Here is a 25,290-nt window from a genome sequence, read left to right as displayed (position 1 = left end):
AGGATTGACCAGGTATAGCACATACAGTATATACTTACATTAGTCCAACCGATAACCATTATAACAATGCAAAAATATCCATTCCTAAACTTCCGCTTTAAGCCCTTCACTTTGCTATATTACAGCTTCTGCAAAAATCTAAATCTTCCCTACACAAATCAAGAAAGGAGTGTAAGGACCATCATACCCGCTTACAAGTGGCAGGAATGAGGGTTAATACTATGCCAGACAATGCCTGAACACAGTCCAGACAAATTCCTTTTTGTTTAAAACAAAGAGCTGTTACATAGAAGGAAATGTGGATTTATAAAGGTGTGTTACACCTTGCCAACATATGCTACAGAGGAGTGACTAAATGACAGAAACAAAACAGGTTTGATGGGAATTATTCTGGATTAGAAAAATAATACCATGGAACAAAAGCACAAAGCCTTATACAGTATATTATGATGAAAAAAAAATAGTTGAAAGCAAACTGTTGAGGCATTTAAAGCCCAAATGGGACCTTGGCAGTTAAATGTGTTGTGAGCTATACTAAAATAACACTGAAAGCCTAACTCCATTCTAAGAGAATAGTTGCAGGTACTCCCCTCTTCCAAGTCACCCCTTGTCTCCATCCCCTACCCACCTCCGAGCACCGTCCCTTGGTTCCACCCACTACCTACCTCCCAGTACCGCCCCTTTTAGAGAAAACAGAACCAAGTATAATTTTGTGCTGTTAAAGTGTTACTAAACCCAGAACCTGCATTCACTATATTTGGTCTCCCACAGTACACAGAACATGAAAATGCAAATATTTTAGTAAATATAGTTACATAGTTACATAGTAGGTGAGGTTGAATAAAGACAATAGTCCATCCAGTTCAACCTGTGTAGGTGTGTGTGGCTGTAATCATCTAACATAGCCCTTAATGTCCTGATCCTTGAGATGTAAGTCTAAGAGTCTTTTGAAAGTCACCATACTACCCGCAGAAACCACTTCTTGTGGTAGACAATTCCACAATCTTGTAGTCCTAACAGTAAAGAACCCTCCTCGTTGCCTGAGGTTAAAACGCTTCTCCTCTAATCGCATTGTATGTCCTCGAGTCCTCATGCAATTCCTTCGAATGAACAGCTTTTTTTCTAAGCTGAGATCCCCATTAAGATATTTAAAAATTGCTATCATGTCCCCTCTCAGACCTCTCTTCTCCAGGGAAAATAAATTGAGCGATTGCAGCCGCTCTTCATAGTTAGGGTCCTCCAACCCCCTAATCAGTTTAGTTGCCCTTCTCTGGACTCTCTCCAGCTCCAACACATCCCTCCTGAGGACTGGCGACCAGAACTGGACAGAATACTCCAGATGCGGTCGGACCAGAGTTTTATAAAGTGGAAGGATTATAAACTATAAACTGATAAATATCTTTTCTCATCAGCAGTATATAGCAGTCTTGTGACTTCTATCAGCTCCTAGTAAAGCTTGTAGGAAGAGTTTTCATTCTCTCCTGATCCCCTGTCTAGACATGTCTGGACAGTGCTGATTGGCCCTGTGCTGATTACACACACTCTCCCAAGAAAAAAAAAAACTCTCTAGCAATACACACCAAACTGAGCATGTGCAGCCGTCCCCTGCCTCTGTAAATTTCAGGCTATTTTCTGGAGACAGTGGGAAAAGAGGAGAATCAGAGACATGATCAAACAGCCTTTATAGACAATGCAAAGAATTAACCCCTTAGGTTCTACAGTGAGTATAACAAGCATGCTTTACTGCATATATAGACTGATTTTACTATTGTGGGTTTAGTAACACTTAGTAATTTGTATAGAGTTTGTTAGGGATAAATTAAAAAGCAGTAAAATAGATTCCCTGCAGCCAGCAACAATAGCCTCAAAGCAACAATAGATCCCTCCAGCTACAATAGATCTCCAAACAGCCAGCATTAATAAATCCTCCAACAGCCAATAACAATAGACCCCTGACTCAACAGTAGATCCCTCCCAGCAACAATTGACCCCCAAGCAACCTAAGACCCCCTCTCAGCTAGACCTATCCCTGAACAATAGATCCCCAAGCAACAATAGATCCTCCAGCAGCCAGCATCAATGGACAATCCAGCGCACCCCAGCACCCTTTGTCATTAGATACATTCAGTGTTGGAGGTGCTGGGACTGCATTCCCCCACGTTCCTGCTGAAAAAAAGCCTTGTCCATACCTTGTTTAATCTTTGCAATTAGTGGACAACTTTTTCTTTTAGTTTTAGTATGGATATGGTACAAGCCAGTTGTTTTTGGCTGTCTTTCTCTAAATTTTCCTTGACCCCGAGAAACAACAGAAAGCACAGGAATATCTCTACAAACTGAGAGGAAATCCCTTTTTTTAAACTGACAGTGAATTTTGTTAACATCTGGCCACCTATATAGATGTTTTGGGTCTGTCTGTGTCTACCGGATGCAAACTGTATGGGCACAAATGTAAAAGACTGACATCTGTTTGGCTCCGATTCAGCAGGAGATCTGCTCACAGATGCCCTGCTGATCTGGACAGACACTGCCCCGTGTGAAAGAGCCCTCAAACATTGATATAACATATTTACCTTTTGTGGTTTAGTGCTCATAAAAAATACCATTCTAATTCATTCCACAGCTGGCTATGACTTAATACACCTGGAACAAACTCAGTGTTTTGTTGCACAGGTTGTGCAAACAACAACTTCACTTTTTTTTTCATATTATAACACTTAATGTGATACTAAATTCTCAAACATGTTAAACTGACCTCCTCTGTGCAGTTGGTTTTGCACAGAGCAGCCCAGATCCTCCTCTTCTCGGGTCTCTCTTTAGTGTTCCTGGCCCCTCCCTCCTGTGGAGTTGGCCAGACAGCAGGCAGCTTGCAAGGGGGGCTCCTGAGCCGAGCCACAGCTCTGTGTGTCAATTAGGGCTGTGCATCTTCACTTACCTCACGATTCGATGCGATTACGATTATTAGGGTCGCGATTCGATACGATTCGATTCTGCGATGCATCACGATGCATCACGATTACTGCCCAATGCCCATGCCCAGCCCACTGCCCAATGGTTTTCAAAACTTTATCAAAAAAAACAAACAATCAAGCAGTCACAAATAAAAGAATCCTTTTTATTTTCATTTGCTTCAAAGGACACTTTCCTGGACCCTGTCATGGCCTGCAAGCCCTGCATACTTTAGTGCACTTGCACTGCAAATATATAGGAAGGTCTGAAAATGCAAACAGCATAGCAGAGACAGACAACAACACTAGTATTTTACTAGAAGTAACAGTAAAATTAGTAAAAACATGTAGTAGTGCAGTTTACTGCTTCATAAAGACCTGGGTGGATGTCCCACACCTTCCCCAATCCCCCACAGCACTGACAAACACTGAGAGTGAGTGAGTCCCCCCCCCCTTGCCCAGACCCCCACACTGACAGAGACCTGGAAGTCCCACACCTTCACCAATCCCCCACAGCACTGACAAACACTGAGAGTGAGTGAGTCCCCCCCCCTTGCCCAGACCCCCACACTGACAGAGACCTGGAAGTCCCCCACCTTCACCAATCCCCCACAGCACTGACAAACACTTGAGTGAGAGTGAGTCCCCCCCTTGCCCAGACCCCCACACTGACAGAGACCTGGATGTCCCCCACACCTTCCCCAATCCCTCACAGCACTGACAAACACTGAGTGAGCCCCCCCTTGCCCAGACCCCCATAGCTGACTGACACTGACAGAGACCCCCAGGCCCCCACTGACACTGACTGACCCCCCTGGCTGCCAGACTGCCACAGCAGAACAGTACCCCCGGGCCCCGACCGACCGTCCCCTGTCCCAGGCCCCCCCCATCACAGACATCCCCCAGAGATACAGACGAGAGACCCCCATGAATGATTACACAATTATTTGTTCGGACATACCTGCTGTGTGACTGTGTGGGTTGTTGTGCACTGCATTGCAGAGGAGGACAGGTGCTGTGCTGCTCTCTGGGCTCTGTGGCGGGCGGCTGGCGGCACTGGCAGTGGCGTGGCGGCTGGGCCTCCAGGGCCTGTCGGCTACGGTGAGGTGAGGTGAGGCTGGCGGCGCTGGCTGGCTGCGATGGGGACGCACTTGGGGCTCCTCGCTCCTGTGTGTGAACTCACTGGACTGGCGGCTTCTGGCTTGGATGGCTGGCTGGCTGGCTTCTAGGCCGCAGGTGGGACGCCGATACACGCGGGGGATGTCTTGCTGCGCCTCGGCCCGGGTCAAAGAGGCGGAAGGGGAGGGGCGGAGCCTTTTTATTAAGCTCCCGCCACTAACCCGCCAATCAGCTGCCGATCCTGCGATCTTGTGATTCTTTATTTTTTTTCCCTTGCACGATAGGGCGTGGCCACGGCTGATGACGTCATTTCATATAATCTATTATCCTGGCAGCCCGCATCGATGCAGAATCGCGAAGGGTCGAATCGCGATGCATCGATCTTTCGATTATATTCCCCAGCCCTAGTGTCAATTCAGACACAGAGCCGTGACTCAGCCCCGCCCCCTCCCTCTCCTTATTGGTTCACTGACTTTGATTGACAGCAGCAGGAGCAGTGTTGCCAACCCCCTGAAGTGAAATTTACTGGCAGGATGCCAAAATTTACAAACGGCATCAATTTTTTACTGGCAAAAAATCATGAAATTAACTGACAGAGCCGCATTTTTTACTGACACTGCAAAAAAGTACCTAAAATGTCAGTTTTCAGTGCTAAACAGTGCAAATATCAATATTTAAACTATAGACATGTAGCTAGTGCTATTAGCAAAGTGTTTACGTTAAACAAAAGTCAAAAACCATATTTCTCCTTTTATATGAAGGTCAGATTAATATACCATAACCCAGCCAGCGCAGAGTTCTCCCATATATAAGAGTGTATAGGTTTCCCCCTTACAGTACAAGGGAACTCTGATGTAAAGGGGAATGCTGCAGATTATGATCTAAGGGGGAACTCTGATGTAAGGGGGGGCTCTGGTCACCAGAGCCCACTGAATTCTCCTTTACTTTAGAGTTCCCACTTACATCAAGGTCTGCAGCATTGTCCCCTTTTTTTTTGCTAAGGTGGGGGGGGGGGTTACTGATATAAGGGGAACCATTATATCATTGCCCACTTACATTATTGTATTCACCCCCCCCACATCAGTGAATAAACCCCCCCCCCCCCCGCTCATACTGGCCTGGCAGCGCTGTCGCTGACCTTCTCTCAGGTGCACCGTGCAGGCACAGTCAGGCTGCTCCAGGTTGGTGGCTCTGGTTTTATCTCCTAGTCTCCTCTCCACAGTCCACACACGTCTGACTTCTCCCATAATATCCATCCCCGCTCTCACTGTTGATTCCTCTCCAGATTCCCCCTCAGAAACTACAGACATGATAAAATACAAGAGATGGTCAGAGATTGCAGACATGATACAAGAGGTGGTCAGAGGACGCGCACAGGTTACAGGAGATGGCTAGAGGATGCGTACAGGATACAATAGATGGTCAGAGGATACAAGAGGTGGTCAGAGGATGCGCACAGGATACAAAAGGTGGTCAGAGGATGCGCACAGGATACAGGAGGTGGTCAGAGGATGCATAAATGGTACAGTTGGTGGTCAGAGGTTGTGGACAGGATAGAGGTGGAGGTCAGAGGATGCGGACGGGATACAGGAGGCGGTCAGAGGATATGGAAATGGTACAGGGGGTGGTCAGAGGATGCAGACAAGATACAGGTGGCGGTCAGAGGATATGGACAGGATACAAGTGGCGGTCAGAGGATACGGAAATGATACGGGGGGTGGTCAGAGGATATGGTCAGGATACAAGTGGCGGTCAGAGGATGCGGAAATGGTACAGGGGGTGGTTAGAGGATACGGACAGAATACAGGAGGCCGTCAGAGAATGCGAAAATGGTACAGGGTATGGTCAGAGGATACGGACAGGATACAGGAGGCAAGCAGAGGATACGGAAATGGTACAGGTGGTGTCGGAGGATGCGGACAGGATACAGGTGGCAGTCAGAGGATACAGACAGGATAAAGGTGGCGGTCAGAAGATGCGGACGGGATACAGGAGGCAGTCAGAGGATATGGAAATGGTACAGGGGGTGGTCAGAAGATACAGACAGGATACAGGTGGCGGTCAGAGGATGTAGACAGGATACAGGTGGCGGTCAGAGGATATGGACAGGATACAAGTGGCGGTCAGAGGATACGGAAATGATACGGGGGGTGGTCAGAGGATATGGTCAGGATACAAGTGGCGGTCAGAGGATGCGGAAATGGTACAGGGGGTGGTTAGAGGATACGGACAGAATACAGGAGGCCGTCAGAGAATGCGAAAATGGTACAGGGTATGGTCAGAGGATACGGACAGGATACAGGAGGCAAGCAGAGGATACGGAAATGGTACAGGTGGTGTCGGAGGATGCGGACAGGATACAGGTGGCAGTCAGAGGATACAGACAGGATAAAGGTGGCGGTCAGAAGATGCGGACGGGATACAGGAGGCAGTCAGAGGATATGGAAATGGTACAGGGGGTGGTCAGAAGATACAGACAGGATACAGGTGGCGGTCAGAGGATGTAGACAGGATACAGAAGATAGCAAGACAGAGATTGTGAACTTTTATGATTCTGTACATTCCCACCACTGCCATTCTTGTCGGATAACTGCTGTCTGTGTCTGCCAGTGAGCATCACATAGATAGCAGCCAGCCAAGCAATGGATGGATGTTGCAGGCCAGGTGGTGGGACTCACTCGATGTTAAAATTAGCTTGTATGCTTACACTCCACTCACTCACCAGAGGGCTGCAGCCAGGGCAGGGTGTGCTCAGTGCCGGCTGGTGGCAATAGTCAGGGCCTTGGAGGGCCAATTTGGGGGGTCGGGTCCGCGCTGTCCGTCTCTCGCAGATATTGGTGCCGCCAGTCCTCCAGCTCCCCTGCACTGTCCACACCACAACAAGTCTCCTCCGTCAGCCCGCAGCTCGGCTCCTGGCATTTTAAATTTTATAGGCCAGCGGCCATGTGGCAGGAAATGCGGCTTGTGGCATTACATCATCAGTGGGCAGTGCGGACTCAGGATCGGATTGACTTGGGGATTTCTGGAACTGCACATTCGCAGTTCTCACCCGAGCCTGTCGTAGCCATTTAGACTGGCACTTTTAGCTCCTACGGCCATTTATGGGCAGGAGAAAAAATGCCCTGTTTTTCTGGGCTGAAGGTAAATCTACGGGCAGTTGGCAACCTTGAGCGGGAGTCGAAAGCTCTGCTGTGTCTCAGCCAATCAGGAGGAAGAGTCCTGGACAGCCGAGTCTCTCTTACAACATTCCTTGATCGAGATGGGCTCAGGTAAGTATTAGGGGGGATGAAGAGGGCTGCTGCACATAGAAGGTTTTTTTCTTAACGCATAGAATGCATTAAGATAAAAAAAACCTTTTTGCCTTTATGGATGCTTTAAGCCCCATGCACACAGGCCGAATACAGACATCGGGCAGTTCCAAAAAACGGCTCATATTCGGTCAGTGTGTACGACAGCTGGTGCGACAAAAGCCAGCTGTTTGGCCGGCTTCTGTTGGACGTGCATGCTGGAAAACCAGCAGCCAACTGTCTCCCAATCAGTGCTCTCAGCCAATGGCAGAAAGCAGTGATCAGAGTGTTCTGGCATGGAGGCAACCCCCTGTAAGAAAACAATTGCTCAGCGGGGGAGATCACTGTACTAACATTGGATAGTTAGTACAGTGGCTCCCACTGAAGCTGACAGTTTTTTTGTTTGTTCAACCTGCTGGGTTGAACGGAAAAAAACGAATAGTGTGTACCAGACTTTAGACCGGCCATTCTCTACCAGGGTTCCATGAGCTGTGGCTGATTGTTTCCTCCCAGATCTGGACCAGGGCATCACTGAGGTCCTGAACAGACTGAGGTGCCACCTGTTGGCGTAGAATGGACTGAAAAATAATGTCCCAGAGGTGTTCTATTGGATTTAGGTCAGGGGATACCATTCAATGGTATCAATTCCTTCATCCTCCAGGAACTGGCTGCATACTCTTGCCACATGAGGCCGGGCATTATAGTGCACCAGGAGGAACCCAGGACCCACTACACCAGCGTAGGGTCTGATAATGGGTCCAAGGAATTCATCCCGATACCTAATGGCAGTCAGGGTACCATTGTCTAGCCTGTATAGGTCTGTGCGTCCCTCCATGGATATGCCTCCCCAGACCATCACTGACCCACCACCGAACTGGTCATGCTGAATGATGTTAAAAGGTTGCATAACATTCTCCATGGTTTCTCTAGACCCTTTCACTTCTGTCACATGTGCTCAGGGTGAACCTGCTCTCATCTGTGAAAAACACAGGGCGCCAGTGGCAGACCTTCCAATTCTGGTGTTCAATGGCAAATGCCAATCAAGCTATTGGTGCCGGGCAGTGAGCAGAGGGCCCCCTAGAGGACGTTGGGCCCTCAGGCCACCCTCATAAAGTCTGTTTCATGAGGAGACCTACTGCGGCCCTGTCCAGCTCTCCTGGAATCTTCTCCATGCTCTTGAGACTGTGCTGGGAGACACAGCAAACCTTCTGGCAATGGCACATATTAGTGTGCCATCCTGGAGGAGTTGGACTGCCTGTGCAACCTCTATAGGGTCCCGGTATCACCTCGTGCTACTAGTAGAGACACCCACCCTAAAAAATAGGGTTCTGTTCCGTTCCAAAAAACGGAACAGAACTGAAAGGAGGAAAATCGGATGTCAGCGGATGGTATTCCGCTGACATCTGCAGTGCCATTCACTTACATTATGTCCGCAAATCATCCGCAAAAAAATAGGATGATTTGCGGACACACGGAGCGGCCGTGTGAAAGGACCCTTAGGCCTCTTTCACACAGGCGGACCGTTCAGATCCGCCTGTCCGTTTTTTTGGCGGATCTGAATGGTCCCCCCATGCATTCCTATGGGGCATCGGATGTCAGCGGAGACATGTCCGCTGACATCCGACCCGATCCGATCCGTCAAATCTGGACAGATGGAAACCCTATTTTCCATCCGTCCAGCGGATCGGATGGGATCGGGTGAGAACGGACTGACGGTCCGTTGACATCCGATTTCCCCCATAGAGATGCATAGGGAACTGTCAGCTGTATCTCCGCACGTGTCTCGTGGCTCATCCATGCATGCGCAGGGGGGCAAGACACACAAATGCATTCTTGCCAAGGCGAGAAATTAGGAAGTGTTGCTTTGTAGAACAAAAAAAAAAAACACACATTTATATCCATCTGTGAGAGAGGGAGGGGGGATACAGACATTTACCTAAAGTGCTTGTAAATGTTGAAAATGTTTTACCTTCGTGCATTCTATGCACGAAGGTAAAAAAACTTCAGTGTGCAGCTCCCCCCTCAGCCCCCCTAATACTTACCAAATATAAATATATATGTGACTGCTCAACGTTAAAGCCAACCCAGTGAGAGGCCGTATACAGTATACTGTATGCAGAGATGTATAGTAACTAAGTAGAACTACTTCACTACTGTACTTAAGTACCGAAAGGCGGTATCTGTACTTTCCTAGAGTAGAATTTTTTTCTCCTACTTCCACTTTTACTTCACTACATTTTTTCCATGATTTCAATACTTCTACTCTGATATATTTTTTTTGTGCTGCATAGTTACTCGTTACAATTATAAAAATTACCACTGCCAGAACAGTAGATGGCAGGTTTCATGAAGCTCAAAACATGTGTATTATCATCGCATACGAAAAATAAATGCTACTGTATGTATAAATAAAAGCTGCATTTGAAATAATAAAAAACAATATGATGTTCAAACTTTTTACTTCTTTCTTTAATAACTACATAACACAGTACTTGTACTTTTACTTTCAGTACTTGAGTAGCAAAATGTTTAAAAAAAAAAACTACTTGCAATACTTAAGTTCAAAAAATTACTTCTACTCAAGTCACTTTTTGATTGAGCACTTGTACTTTTACTCAAGTATGGGTTTCGAGTACTTTATACAACTCTGGCTGTATGTGGCCAGCTGGCAGAAAGTGCATCATAAAATAAGGGCAGAGACAGCCGATGTTTGTTGTGTTTACATCGGGAGTGTAGGGATGTCATGGAGCTTTTTCACAATACAGAGGCCGGCACAACTCTGCCCAGTCTCTCTCTAAAGCAGTAGGTGACTGCTATAATGATCTATTACTGGACGATTGCTGGGGCTGGGCGCTTTTCTGAGCAGTCCTCACATACAAGGACATACAGTATGTGTACAGGGGCGTATGTGTACAGGATAGTATGTGTACAGGAACGTATATGTGTACTAGATAGTATTTGTACAGGATAGTATGTGTACAGGAATGTATATGTGTACTAGATAGTATTTGTACAAGGCTGTATATGTACAGGAATATATATGTGTACAGGAATGTATGTATACAGGAATGTATATGTGTACTAGATAGTTTTTGTACAGGATAGTATGTGTACAGGAACGTATATGTGTACTAGATAGTATTTGTACAGGGACGTATATGTGTACAAGGCTGTATATGTACAGGAACATATATGTGTACAGGAATGTATGTATACAGGAATGTATTTGTACAGGAATGTATGTGTACAGAGACATATGTTTACAGGGACGTATGTGTACAGGAACATATGTGTACAGGAACATATTTGTACAAGGACGTATGTGTACAGAGAGTCGTATGTGTACAGGGACATATATGTACAGGAACATATGTGTTCAGGAACGTATGTGTACATGGACGTATGTGTACAGGAACGTATGTGTACATGGACGTATGTGTACAGGAACGTATGTGTACATGGACGTATGTGTACAGGAACGTATGTGTACAGGGACATATGTGTACAGGAACGTATGTGTACAAGAATGTATTTGTACAGAACGTATGTGTACAGGGACATACGTGTACAAGAACATATGTGTACAGGGACGTATTTGTACAGAAACGTATGTGTACAGGGACATATGTGTACAGAAACGTATGTGTACAGGGACATATGTGTACAGGAACGTATGTGTACAAGAATGTATGTGTACAGGGATGTATTTGTACAGAACGTATGTGGACAGGGACATACGTGTACAGGAACATATGTGTACAGGGACATATGTGTACAAGAACATATGTGTATAGGGACGTATTTGTACAGAAACGTATGTGTACAGGGACATATGTGTACAGGAACGTATGTGTACAGGGACGTATACCTCTGAAATCTACTTTTAAAATCAAAATGTTCTTTTTTTTTACATTTTCAAAGTATAACTAAAAGCAAAACTTTATGTTTTTTTTAGTTTTGGATAGAGTGGAGTGGGATTAGAACCCCTGTCAGGTTTTATTGCTGTCTGTGTTCCTGTTAGGGAGATTCACCCTATTTTTCCTGTTATCACTGAGTGTAAAAGTGAAGGAAAATACCATATTTTGAGTTGTCACCCGAGCAGAAATAAAGGAAAATCTTTCAACAGGGAAAATAGTTCTGGTGACCCCGATTCCCTCACTTTGGAGGGACTTCCTGTTTTGGCTATGGAACAGAAAATGAAGGGAAATCTCCCCAATGTGACACAGATGTCACATAAAAATAAAAACAAAACAGTCAGGGGTTTAAAAACGATTTCCGGACTGCCCACTGAATGTATATGTCATTACTTTGACGTTATATACCGTGGTTTTGGCAGCAGGTGTATTTTTTTTATACAGCAGGCGATCCTCTTTCACATAAAAGTAGTCCAGGCTGTGGATTCACCACGGGATCACTTTTGTGGGCAGCGGGAGAGGTGCCCCCCGGTAGCGGCGAAAATGATCCAACCCTGTGTAGTGATGGGCAGGAAGTCAAGTGAAGGCAAGATGGCCCCCACTCGACTCTATGCCCCTGGAGGACCGGAGCGACGTCAAACGTCACTTTTTTTTTGCTTTTAGGTGTGAATGAGAGATCTGAGGCTCTGTCTTCCCTATTTCTATTACAAGGGATGAATTGCTTGTAATAGGAATAAAAGTGATCAAAAACATTTTTTGAAAGTGACAGTGTAAAAATGAAAAGGAAAATAAGAAAAAAAAAATGTAAAGTGGCCCGTCCCTCCGAGCTTGTGTGCAGAAGAGAACGCATACGCAAGTCGCACCCACATATGTAAACAGTATTCAAACCACACGTGAGGTATCGCCGCCTTGGTTAAACCGAGAGCAATAATTCGAGCACAAGATCTCCTCTGTAACTCTAAACTGGTAACCTGTAAAAAATCTGATAGCGTAGCCTATGGAGATTTTTAAGTACCGTCATTTGTCGCCAATCCATGAGCGTGCCCAATTGTGAAGTGTGACATGTTAGGTATCAATTTACTCAGCATAACAATAATTATCTAAAAAGATTGGGCTAACTTTACTGACTTCTTATATTTTTTTTTTTAAAGTGTACTTTTCTCAAAAAAATTGCGTTTGTAAGACCACTGCGCAAATACGGTATGACATAAAGTATTGCAGTGATCTCCATTTTTGCCAGGATCTCTGCTAAAAATATATATATAATATTTGGGGGTTCTAAGTCATTTTCTAGCAAAAAATACTGATTTTAAAGCGGAGTTCCGCCTTCCTCTCCAAAAATTAAAAGTCAGCAGGTACACATACTGTACACACACTATACACATACCGTACACATACTGTACACACACTATACACATACCGTACACATACTGTACACACACTGTACACACACTATACACATACCGTACACACACTGTACACACACTGTACACATACCGTACACACACTGTACACACACTATACACATACCGTACACACACTGTACACACACTATACACATACCGTACACATACTGTACACACACTATACACATACCGTACACATACTGTACACACACTGTACACATACCGTACACACACTGTACACATACTGTACACACACTGTACACATACTGTACATACACTGTACACATACCGTACACACACTGTACACACACTATACACATACCGTACACATACTGTACACACACTGTACACACACTGTACACATACTATACACACACTGTACACATACCGTACACACACTGTACACATACTGTACACACACTATACACATACCGTACACACACTGTACACATACTGTACACACACTATACACACACTGTACACACACTGTACACATACCGTACACATACTGTACACACACTGTACACATACTATACACACACTGTACACACACTATACACACACTGTACACACACTATACACATACTGTACACACACTGTGCACACACTATATACATACTGTACACACACTATACACACACTGTACAAATACTGTACACACAATATACACACACTGTACACATGCTATACACACACACTGTACACACACTGTACACATACTGTACACACACTGTACACATACCGTACACACACTGTACGCACACTGTACACACACTGTACCCTACACATACTGTACACATACTGTACACACACTGTACCCTACACATACTGTACGCACACTGTACACATACCGTACACACACTGTACACATACTGTACACATACTGTACACATACTGTACACACACACTATACACACACTGTACCCTACACACACTGTACACATACTGTACACACACACTGTACACATACTGTACCCTACACATACTGTACACACACACCGTACACATACCGTACACACACTGTACACATACCGTACACATACTGTACACACACTGTACACACACTGTACACACACTGTACACATACTGTACACATACTGTACACATACTGTACACACACTATACACACACTGTACACATACTATACACACACTGTACACATACTGTACACACACTGTACACATACCGTACACATACTGTACACATACTATACACATACTGTACACACACTGTACACACACTATATACATACTGTACACACACTATACACACACTGTACACATACTGTACACACAATATACACATACTGTACACATACTATACACACACTGTACAAATACTGTACACACAATATACACACACTGTACACATACTATACACACACACTGTACACACACTGTACACATACCGTACACACACTGTACGCACACTGTACACACACTGTACCCTACACATACTGTACACATACTGTACACACACTGTACCCTACACATACTGTACACATACCGTACACACACTGTACACATACTGTACACACACACTATACACACACTGTACCCTACACACACTGTACACACACACCGTACACATACTGTACACATACTGTACACATACTGTACCCTACACACACCGTACACACACTGTACACATACACCGTACACACACACTGTACACACACTGTACACACACTGTACCCTACACATACTGTACACACACTGTACACATACTGTAGCTGCTGACTATTAATATCAGGACACTAAAGCCCCGTACACAAGTACTGATCGTCGGCCGAACGATCGGCCGTCTTTTGTCCAGGGCTGTCTCGTCTGTTGAAAACTGCAAAAGACTGCACATGAATTTTGTCAGCCAACAACAGCCGACTGCAGAAGTGATGTCATGTGATCGTTAACTTTCCGTGTGTTTTTTCTTTTCTGAGCATGCCCAGTCTTGCAAATCTGCTGTCTGTCGGCCGAAATCTGTACTGACTGGCGAACAATCGGCTGTTCTGGAGACGGCCAACAAATATTTTAAAGTCTGCACGCCAGATTCTGTTCGGCCGAAAATGCGATGTCGGCTGTCGGAAGCATCATACTAACAAGCCTACAATCGGCCGAATATTTACGGCGGACGATCGGTACGTGTGTACGGGGCTTTACCTGTCCTGAAGTCCAGCGATGTCGGCACCGCAGCTGATATTTCCATCGGCTGCTGCCGCCGCCATTGCCGGTAAGGGAACCCGGCAGTGAAGCCTTGTGGCTTCAGGGCCGGGTCCCTACTGCGCTGCGCATTTCTATTGGCTCGGTGGTAAGGGGAAGGAGGCGAACTTCCAGGACGTACAGCCGCGGCCCCATGTCCCGGAAGTGAGGAAGGGTACCTGTTAAAAACAGGTAACCCCCCCTGAAAGGTGCCAAATGTGGCACCGGAGAGGGAGGGGGATGAAGCAAAAGAGCGGAAGTTCCACTTTTGGGTGGAACTCCTCTTTAACTTGTAAACAACACGTGTCAGAAACAGGCCTGGTAATTAGGTGGGTAAACTCTCTCTTTAACCAATATGGGAAAACATGCCTTTAACTCCACTTTAAATCAAACATAAAACAAGCACTTCAGATATGCCGATATGACACCTTCAGATAATGTTTTATGAAAAACACAGGAAATGTATAGGGAAGCTAGACAAATCTTCAAAATCATACACAGCCACATAACACTCCTTCCCGTTCCTTCCCGCCCGCATTTGCCCATAACAAACATGGCGGCAGACGCGCACGCCGCCAGTCAAGGTCTGGTCACATGGTGTGGGTGAAGGGAAGGGCGTCGAGAAGAGGAGCGTTTCCATGTCACCTGACCTGCGTGCTGGGGCCCGTATGCCATAAAAAGACGACGCCATTTTTCCTACGGGTTGTGGCAGGCCGAGAGAAGCGGAGCTCGGACGGTGAGAGGAGGGGGAAAAGTGGCGGATGTGGTTTGGAGGGGCGGTCAGGGTAGCAGAGAGGGGAGTAGGAAGGGACTCCCCGCCGCCTGTATCGTCTTATGTTTACTATGATTGGTGTTCTAAGGAACGGTGCCAGCCCCGGCCATGTAAGCGGACCTGTCATGGCTGTGCGGGTTGTACAAGGCCTGGGCGCTGACACTGGGGACTTCTATGGAGATGAGGGGCTCTTATTGGCGGTCAGTGGAAATATTTAGTCTTTGCTTTGTCGTGGAAGTTCTGAGACCATGTCCCCCCCCCCCCCAATACAGGGGGAGAGGGTGTGGTCACTAGGGCTATGGGGGGAGTGACCCTGACCACTCTAGATTAACATAAGGAACAGACAGAATACCCCCCCCCCCCCCAAATACTAATGTATGGAGTATGCAGGGTCACTAGACAGGGTACCCCAATACTAATATATGGAGCATTCAGGGTCTCAATAAGACAGGGTCACCCCCCCAATAATAATAAATGGAGTATGCAGGGTCAATAAAATACAGGGTACCCCCCACCCCAATACTAGTATATGGAGTATGCAGGGTCAATACTAAAATAAGACAGGATAACCCCCCCCCCAATAATAATAATAATATATGCAGTATGCAGGGTCAATAGTAAAATAAGACAGGGTACCCCCCCCCCATACTAATATATGGAGTATGCAAGGTCAATAGTAAAATAAGACAGGGTACCCCCCCCCCCCCAAATACTAATATATGGAGTATGCAAGGTCAATAGTAAAAAAAGACAGGGTACCCCCCCCCCCCCAAATACTAATAATATCTGAAGTATGCAGGGTCAATAATAAAATAAGACAGGGTACCCCCCCCCTCCCATACTAATATATGGAGTATGCAAGGTCAATAGAAAAATAATAGACAGGGTACCCCCCCCCCCCCAATACTAATATATGGAGCATGCAAGGTCAATAATAAAATAATAGACAGTGTTACCCCCCCTCCCCCAATACTAATATATGGAGTTTGCAGGGTCGATACTAAAATAAGACAGGGTACCCCCCATATGAATATATGGAGTATGCAGGGTAATTACTAATATAAGACAGGGTACCCCCCCAAATACTAATATCTGAAGTATGCAGGGTCAATAATAAAATAGACAGGGTACTCCCCCCCCCCCCCCCATACTAATATGGAGTATGCAAGGTCAATAATAGACAGGGTACCCCGTAATACTAATATATGGAGTATGCAGGGTCAATAATAGACAGGGTACTCCCCCCCCCCCCCCCATACTAATATGGAGTATGCAAGGTCAACAATAGACAGGGTACCCCGTAATACTAATATATGGAGTATGCAGGGTCAATATTAGACAGGGTACCCCCCAATACTAATATATGGAGTATGCACGGTCAATAATAGACAGGGTACCCCCCAATACTAATATATGGAGTATGCAGGGTCAATATTAGACAGGGTACCCCCCCAAAATAATAATATATGGAGTATGCAGGGTAAATAGACAGGGTACCCCCCATAATAATAATATATGGAGTATGCAGGGTAAATAGACAGGGTACCCCCCAATACTAATATATGGAGTGTGCTGGGTCAATAATAAAATAAGACAAGGCCCCCCCAATAATAATAATAATAATAATAATAATATATGGAGCATGTAGAGTCAGTAATAAAATACAGGGCCACTCCTCCAATATTGGGGATGTGACCCTGTCTGCTCCAAATAACAAATGGAGCTCACACTCTAATATGGACTCTGTATGGTCTCTATATAATTCACTGCTCAGAAAAATGAAAGGAACACTTGTTTAATCAGCAGTACAGGAGTACAGCATCAGGTCATTAAACTCCAGGGATAGTGATGTGGTCAGTTATGTAGCAGAGGGGGTTGTTAGGCCCCTTTCACACATGCGGTCCGTTTTTCATGTATCCGTTGAAAGATGGACATCAATGCATCTCTATGTAAAAATTTACGTTTTCATCCGCTTCCTTCAGACCCCATTCACACTAGCGCGACTTGTCAGGCGACTTGGTCGCCTGACAAGTTGCGGTAGGTCGCCTGCCATTGATTAGCGCATGACCCGTTCTAATAGGAGCTCCGACTTAGAAAAAGGGTCCTGTACTACTTTGGGGTGACCTGGAGGCGACTTGCATTGACTTCAATTATATGAAGTCCGTGCATGTCGCGCCGAGGTCGTGGTGCGAGCTGTGCACCGTGACTTCACAGGTTGCCCCGGCAAGTCGTGTCGCCCCCTGTGTGAATGGGCTCTCAATGTCTGTTTTTTGGAATGCCCTATTTCTCATCTGTCAAAAAAAAACAGATCGGATGAAAAACTGATGTAAACGGACAGACGGTCTGTTTGTCATCCGTTTTTGCTTTGGTAGTGGATGTATAAAAAAGATACATTTTGACGTGGACTGAGCTGGTGAACTGAACAGACTGTATGTGTGAAAGGGGCCTTAATCAGTTTTAGCTGCTTTGGTGTAAATTAAAAGGTGCACTAGATGGGCAACAATGAGACGCCCTCCAAAACAGGAATGGTTTTACAGGTGGAGGCAACTGACTTTTTTTTTTTTTTTTTTTTTTCTTCTCACTGTTTTGCATTTGGCTAGGGTGAGTGTCACTACTGGTAGCATGGGGCCATTCTTGGACCCTATAGAGGTTGCACAGGCAGTCCCAACTCCTCCAGTATGGCACATCAATACGTGCCATTGCCAGGTTTGCTGTCTTCCAGCACAGTCTCAAGAGCATGGAGGAGATTCGGGAGCGCTGAACAGGGCCTTAGAAGGTCCTTGACCCATCAGCAGAACTGGTATCTGCTCCTCTGTACAAAGAGGAACAGGATGAGCACTGCCAGAGCTCTACAAAATGACCTCCAGCAGGCCACTGGTGTTAATGTTTCTGATTGTGTGGTCAGAGACAGACTTCATGAGGGTGGCCTAAGGGCCTGATGTCCTCTAGTGGTCCCTGTGCTAACTGCCTGGCATCATGGAGCTTGTTTGGCATTTGCTATTGAACACCAGAATTGGTAGGTCTGCCAGTAGCGCCCTGTGCTTGTCACAGATGAGAGCAGGTTCACCCTGCGCACATGTGACAGACGTGAAAGGGTCTTGAGAAGCCGTGGAGAATGTAATGCTGCTTGTAACATCGTTTAGCATGACTGGTTTGGTGGTGGGTCAGTGATGGTCTAGGGAGGCATATCCATGGAGGGGTGCACAGACCTCTACAGGTTAGACAATGGCATTCAGACTGCCATTAGGAATCGGGATGAACTCCTTGGACCCATTGTCAGACCCTATGCTGGTGCAGTGTGTTCTGGGTTCCTCCTGATTCATGACAATGCCCACCCTCATGTAGCAAGAGTATGCAGACAGTTCCTGGAGGATGAAGGAATGTATGCCATTGAATGGTCCCCATGCTATCCTTGCCTAAATCCAATAGAAAATCTCTGGTACATTTTGTTTCGGTCCATCCGATGTTGCCAGGTTGCACCTCAGTCTGTTCAGGAGCTCAGTGATGCCCTGGTCTGGGAGAAAATACCCCAGGACACCATACGTTGTCTCATTGGGATCATGCCCTGACGTTGTCAGGCATGCATATAGGCATGTGGATGATTACAAACTGAGTACAATTTTGAGTTACTGCAATGTAATTTCATCAAAATGGACTAGCCTGCTCATCACTTTTTCACTTTGATTTTGGGGGTGTCTTTGAACTTAGCCCTCTGTAGGTTGATAATTTTAATTTCCATCAAACAATGTGGAATCCTTTCATTCCTAACAGATTAAATCTACCCAGTCCATATCCGTATAGATATCCAGCATATCTTTCTCCATTGAGATCTAATGTGTTCCTTTTTTTTCTTTGAGCAGTGTATATGGAGGGTGGTAGATGGAATGTACTCTGTGTGGGTGGTGTGACCATGTCTGTTTCATATTGTATTGTTGGCAAAACCAGGTCAGCAATGGGCTTTAGACTGAAGGATGGCCAACAGTGATCATTGTATTCTGACAGTTGGGAAACCTCCCTGTCAGAATACAATAGTGTAGTGGGAGGGATTCCCCTGTCAACACTGACTGTTGTGGGTGGGGGAATTGTATAAGGAATGGCCAACTTTAGGGTCCTTTCTCACGAGTGATCTGATCCGCCTGTCAGTTTTTTTAGGCGGATCTGATCCTCCATGCATCCCTATGGGGCAGCGGATGTCAGCGGAGACATGTCCGCTGCCATCCGCATCCCATCCTGTCCGTGAAATCCGCACGGATGGAAACCCTATTTTCCATCCGTGCAGGGGATCAGATGGGAGCGGACAGTCGGTCCGCTCATCCGATTCCCCCATAGAGATGCATGGGGCTCTGACACCTCCCTCTCTGCACACAGAGCGGAGATGGCGCTGTCACCTGCCTGCTCAGTAGGGATCTGTGTATCCATCCCCTGCTGAGCAGCACGGATCCGCCTATGGAGGCGGGCCGTGTGAAAGAAGCCTTAAGCTGGATACACACTATCCAATTTTTGTGGTCAATTTCCTTCAGATTTACCTTTTCTATGTAGTGCAAGGGCCTGCCAGATTGCATGCAAATTGAAAGTGTTTAGGTTTGATCTCATATTATATGGTTTTGGTAAGTCTTGAAGGAAAGTCTTTAGAAAATCTTATAGTGCAGTGGTCTTCACAACTATGGACCTCCAGTTGTTTAGGAACTACAATTCCCATCATGCCTAGTCATGTCTGTGATTTTCAGAGTTTTACAATGCCTCATGGGATGTGTAGTTCCGCAACAACTGGAGGGCCGAAGTTTGAAGACCCCGGGTATAGTGTGTATGGCCCATTAGTCTTGGAGTGTATAAACCAACACTCCCATCAGACATTAATACTAGAACACCAATACGTTTGGGTCCCGACCTTCCTCAGGGAAGCAGCCATGTAACCAGCAGCTGAGTGGCTGTATTGGGTGCTTCATTATTCATAAAGTCAGTGTCTGTTGCACATGCGTATCATTCTTTCTGAGAGCAGATCTCTTGCGCATGCCCTGGTATTTACACTCCATCGAAATCACTGATTTTATAAATATCCTCCCACCGCTCACTACACAGGAATGGTGGGGGAAGTGGTCATGTGATGTCAGAAAACATGAAAGGTATTTCAATGCAACTTTTTAAACAATTGTTTCTGCACTGAAGTGAGTTATCAAAAAGCCGCACCTGTATATCACCTGAATACCAAAAGTGATGGGAAAACATAAAAAAAAGTGCTTCTGGTTACTATGCAAGAAAGAAATGAAGTATTTATTTATCCATGTACAGTCAAACAGTGGCTTGCGTTCAATATGGAAAAGTCCATGTGCAAAAATCAACGAAAGAATAAAGTGGAATGAAGGTGTATCTAATTTGCCTCAAGGTAATCTATCCCACTGGGTGGCAAACCATGTGATTTGTTGAAGCGGTGCTCCCCTCCCCCCTTTTCATTTATTTTTTTTCTCTCATGATCATTGCAAGATAATGCCCACCCACAGAACAGTGCCATTTTTTCTTAATGCTAAATACCTTTTTATATGTGCAGTCTGCACTTTCCTGTCCCAGCTGCCTAGGCGATTTCCCTAAGACTCCTGGGATATCGGCGTCTTCTATCCCAGAAGTTCTAGGGAACGCTAACAATAAAATCTCACAGGATTTCGAGGCAGGAGTTTCTGTGTTGACTGAGAGTTGCCATAACTGGGTGGGAAATTATGGCAACCTGTAAACACGCCGTGTCATTACTGCGCAGCCATGAGCCAGCTGCTTGGAATCCCGGAAGCAAATGGGGAACAGGCTTCAGTGCCCACTTCATGATTGGTCGCTGCCTGCCTTCTGGGATCCTGTGGATAATGACAAATTGGTAAGCTTTACACTTACAGCTGTAACCTAACCTAATTGTATGGTACAACTAACAAGAATCAAGGAGGATGGAACTCTGCTTTAAGGCCCCTTTCACACAAGCAGTGTAACCGAGCAGGCGGATGAAGGCTCCGTCTCCACTCAAGCCCCGTACACACGCACCGATTGTTGGCCGTAAACTTTTGGCCAATGTCCGATCGGCCGATTGTCGGCTTGTTAGTATGATGCTTCCGACAACCGACTGCAACTTTTCGGCCGAACAAAATCTGGTCTGCAGGCTATAAAACTTTTGTTGGCCGTCACCAGAACGGCCGATTGTTCGTCAGTCAGTACAGATTTCGGCCGACAAGTCAGATGAGCAAGACTGGGCATGCTCAGAGAAGAAAAAACACACGGAAAGTAAACCAGAACATGACATCACTTCTGCAGTTGGTTGTTGTTGGCAGACAAAATTCTGTGTGCAGTCTAGAGCACATTTCAACCAACACAACAACACTGGACAAAAGACGGCCGATCGGTCGGCCAACAATCGGTGCGTGTGTATGAGGCTTTACTTTGCAGAGACACTGAGCTGTCAGAGCCCTGCTCCCTGCTTTCCTATGGGAGAACGGATTGCCTCTGTTTTCATCCGATCCTCCAGACGGGTGGAAAATAGGGTTTCCATCTGTCTGGCTTTCACGGATCGGATTGCAGCGGGTGCTAGCGAAAATGTTGCTCCATAGGGCTGCATGGAGCATCTGATCAGGTCTGCCTGAAACTGACAGGCGGACCAGATTGGAAAGCCCGTGCAAAAGTGAAAGGGGCCTTAGGATTTCCACCATATACTTGCCCTCCACTGTAATCAAGCCTCTCAACAGATGGTTGCGATCCCCAATTACAGAAATCAAACATAATGGACCCACTCCAGGTGTCTCTAAATGGGGATCAGTTGGTCCACTGGGTTTCAACAGGATATTCCCCATTACAAACGCCACAACTTTAGATCCAACTCAGCCGCCATAGTGGAAAAGGAACATTGGCCGCATGTAGCGTGAATACAGTACTGCTAGTACACATTGTTAAAACGCCACAAGGTAATCTCATGATCAAGAACAATAAAAAGCATTTAAAGAGGTTGTAAACCTTCTTTTTTTTTTTTTTTACACCCTGCAAAAGAAAGACATAATGAGCTAGTATGAATCGTATATTAGCTCATTATGCAATACTTACCTCAGAACGAGCCCCCGCCGTGCCGCTCACTCACCTCTGACGGGCGACATGTCTAGTCGCCCGTCTTCCGGGATCGCGGCATTCGGCCATCTGATTGGCCGGAGCCGCGGTGACGTCACTCCCGCGCGGGAGCCGACAGTCACGGCACGGGGCTCTGAAGGAACGGCACGATCGGCCATTCCTTCAGAGCACATGCGCCAGTGACGTCACTGGCGACATGTAAGGTAAATATCTCCTAAACGGTACATGTTTAGGAGATATTTACAGTACCTATAGGTAAGCCTTATCATAGGCTTGCCTATAGGTACAAGTTGTAGAGGAGGGTTTACTTCCTCTTTAAATGACATTGGGGCCTTGCACGGCATCGGCGGGTGTGATGGTGCCACATGTTTAAGCCCCCTTCAACACGTTTCACATCAGGGGAACAGGAGCATAAACAAACATGTACTAGCAGTGTTCATGCTATGTTCCAGGAGTGTTGCGGGAAGCCACATGTGATTTGGACAGGATTTGCACCCCATTCCTTTTCAAATCGCATATGATTCTTTGCATTGCGATTTGAGCCCATTCATTTTGTGCAAAGGTATCGGTAATCAGGATTGGTGAGTCATGGAGCGCAAGTCCCGGTAATTGCTATCTTAAAAGTATCAGTGCTACCCTATTTTTAATCCGTTCCCTACTTGGGTGTACCTCTCCATAGACCTAATTTACATGTATACTAATAAAATAAATAATGCACAATTTTTTTAGCAGGTGAAGTGCATTTATTGTATGTAAAAAAAAAAAAAAAAAATAAATAAATACATTGGCAGCCTGGAAAACATTACAGCTGTAATCGGCAGATCTTGGTTGCAATGCAGGACTTTCAGACTTTTCAGTGTGAGCTGTTTGTACAGGCAGGCAGTTGCACAATGATAGGAAGCACCAATTCACTATCACAGTGCTCAACAGTGCCCTGGTAGTTCATTGAGAACTTTAATGCCTACAGCTGCAGAGGAGGTTGGTACTTGTAGTTCTCCCATTCACAGAACTCTCAAGGAATGTGGGTGGAGCCCCGCGTGGTGGCTTTTTTTTATTTATTTTTTACAGCAGGCGTGAAGATTCATCCTACTGTCAGAGGGGAGTGCAGGTGGGGGTTGGAGATGCTGCAACAGTAACATGTTACCCTGAATATGGGTGTAACCTGTTCTAAAAGGTGAACTTGTGCCTTAAGCTGCAAAGGCTGCTGTACAGGGTATACACATGCTGTGTTGCTTTGTACCCTGGCAAAAGTTCTCTCTCCTGTTATGTTTGGTACCACAAACGAATGCGACCCACTCGCGTGAATAGGGCTTTGCCATAAATGCAAGACAAATGCAGGGCTTGTGGTTGCTGAGCACCATTTTGAGGCGTTTTCAGACAACACAACTGTAAACAAGTACATACACAGCTTTTTCTTGGCTTTTATGGGGCGCAGCTGGTGAGTTTTGTGTTGCTTTGGTGTTTGCCATGCTAGTGCATTGATTTTTGTCCAGCTAATAAAGGCTTTGTACTAGGGATCGACCAATTATGGGTGAGGTCGATATGCCCCTTTCCCCCCCATATAATGGGTGAGGTCGATATGCCCCTTTCCCCCCCATATAATGGGCGAGGTCGATATGCCCCTTTCCCCCCCATATAATGGACGAGGTCGATATGCCCCTTTCCCCCCCATATAATGGACGAGGTCGATATGCCCCTTTCCCCCATATAATGGGCGAGGTCGATATGCCCCTTTCCCCCATATAATGGGCGAGGTCGATATGCCCCTTTCCCCCATATAATGGACGAGGTCGATATGCCCCTTTCCCCGATATATCGGTATCGGCCCTGGAAGGTATTGATATTGCCGATTTGGTGATTTCATTCTGCCGCCTTAGGCCACCTCCCTCGCCTTGGACAGCCTCGTCTGGAGTCGGCGGACTAGTCTCGCAGGAGTGTATCACAGCCATACACCACCCACAGCAGCCCAGTGCCAGCCAGCCACAGGCCCTGTGCCAGCAAGCCATTAAACAAAAATTAACATGCTCAGTACCAGATTTGTGTCAAATTGTCTTAATTTTCAAAACTTTAAATTTACAAAATATTGGCCCATATTGACTGAGACTGGTATGCGATGGCCACAATATCGGCAACGATAAACCAATATCAGTCGATCCCTACTTTGTAGGGTGGACAGGTACATCTTGAATAGATCTGGCAGTCATATGCTGGCAACATCCGCAAATGTCTCTTGGCCTTCCTCCTAGTTTAGAATTTAGGCTTGGATACTTTAGTTTAAATCTGCTAAACTATACTGGTGCTTCAAAACAAAGGAGTGCAAAGTATAACCATTCATATTTTTTAGAAATAGGCTGCAACCGAAGTCTGTACCCTGCTGGCCTGCTGCAGAGGACACTTTCTGTGTGAAAGCAGTGGTCTCTCTTCAGAGATCCAGCATGCTTCCTATTGAGTCACGGGGTATATTGATGGTTTCACCAATAGTTAAAAGAAAAAAACAAAGCGCTCTTGGTTCAGACTGCTCTAATAAAAATGTATAAAATCAAATGGCAGAAACTCACAAAGG

At 45.9% G+C, this 25,290-nt stretch overlaps 1 protein-coding gene across 1 annotated transcript in view; it reads left to right on the top strand.

Annotated features, from left to right (window-relative positions):
- Window positions 1-15,468: 15,468 nt before the first annotated feature.
- Window positions 15,469-25,290, top strand: part of MARCHF7 (membrane associated ring-CH-type finger 7) — a 59,236-nt gene continuing 49,414 nt past the window's right edge. The window contains exon 1 of the mRNA XM_082261330.1: window positions 15,469-15,602. The gene's annotated coding sequence lies outside the window, so the exon portion shown is untranslated. The remainder of the gene's footprint in view (window positions 15,603-25,290) is intronic.

The sequence above is a fragment of the Pelophylax lessonae genome (genome assembly GCF_965119305.1).
Source record: "Pelophylax lessonae genome assembly, chromosome: 6".
Lineage (NCBI taxonomy): Eukaryota > Metazoa > Chordata > Amphibia > Anura > Ranidae > Pelophylax > Pelophylax lessonae.
This window is presented reverse-complemented; position numbering and strand designations above follow the sequence as displayed.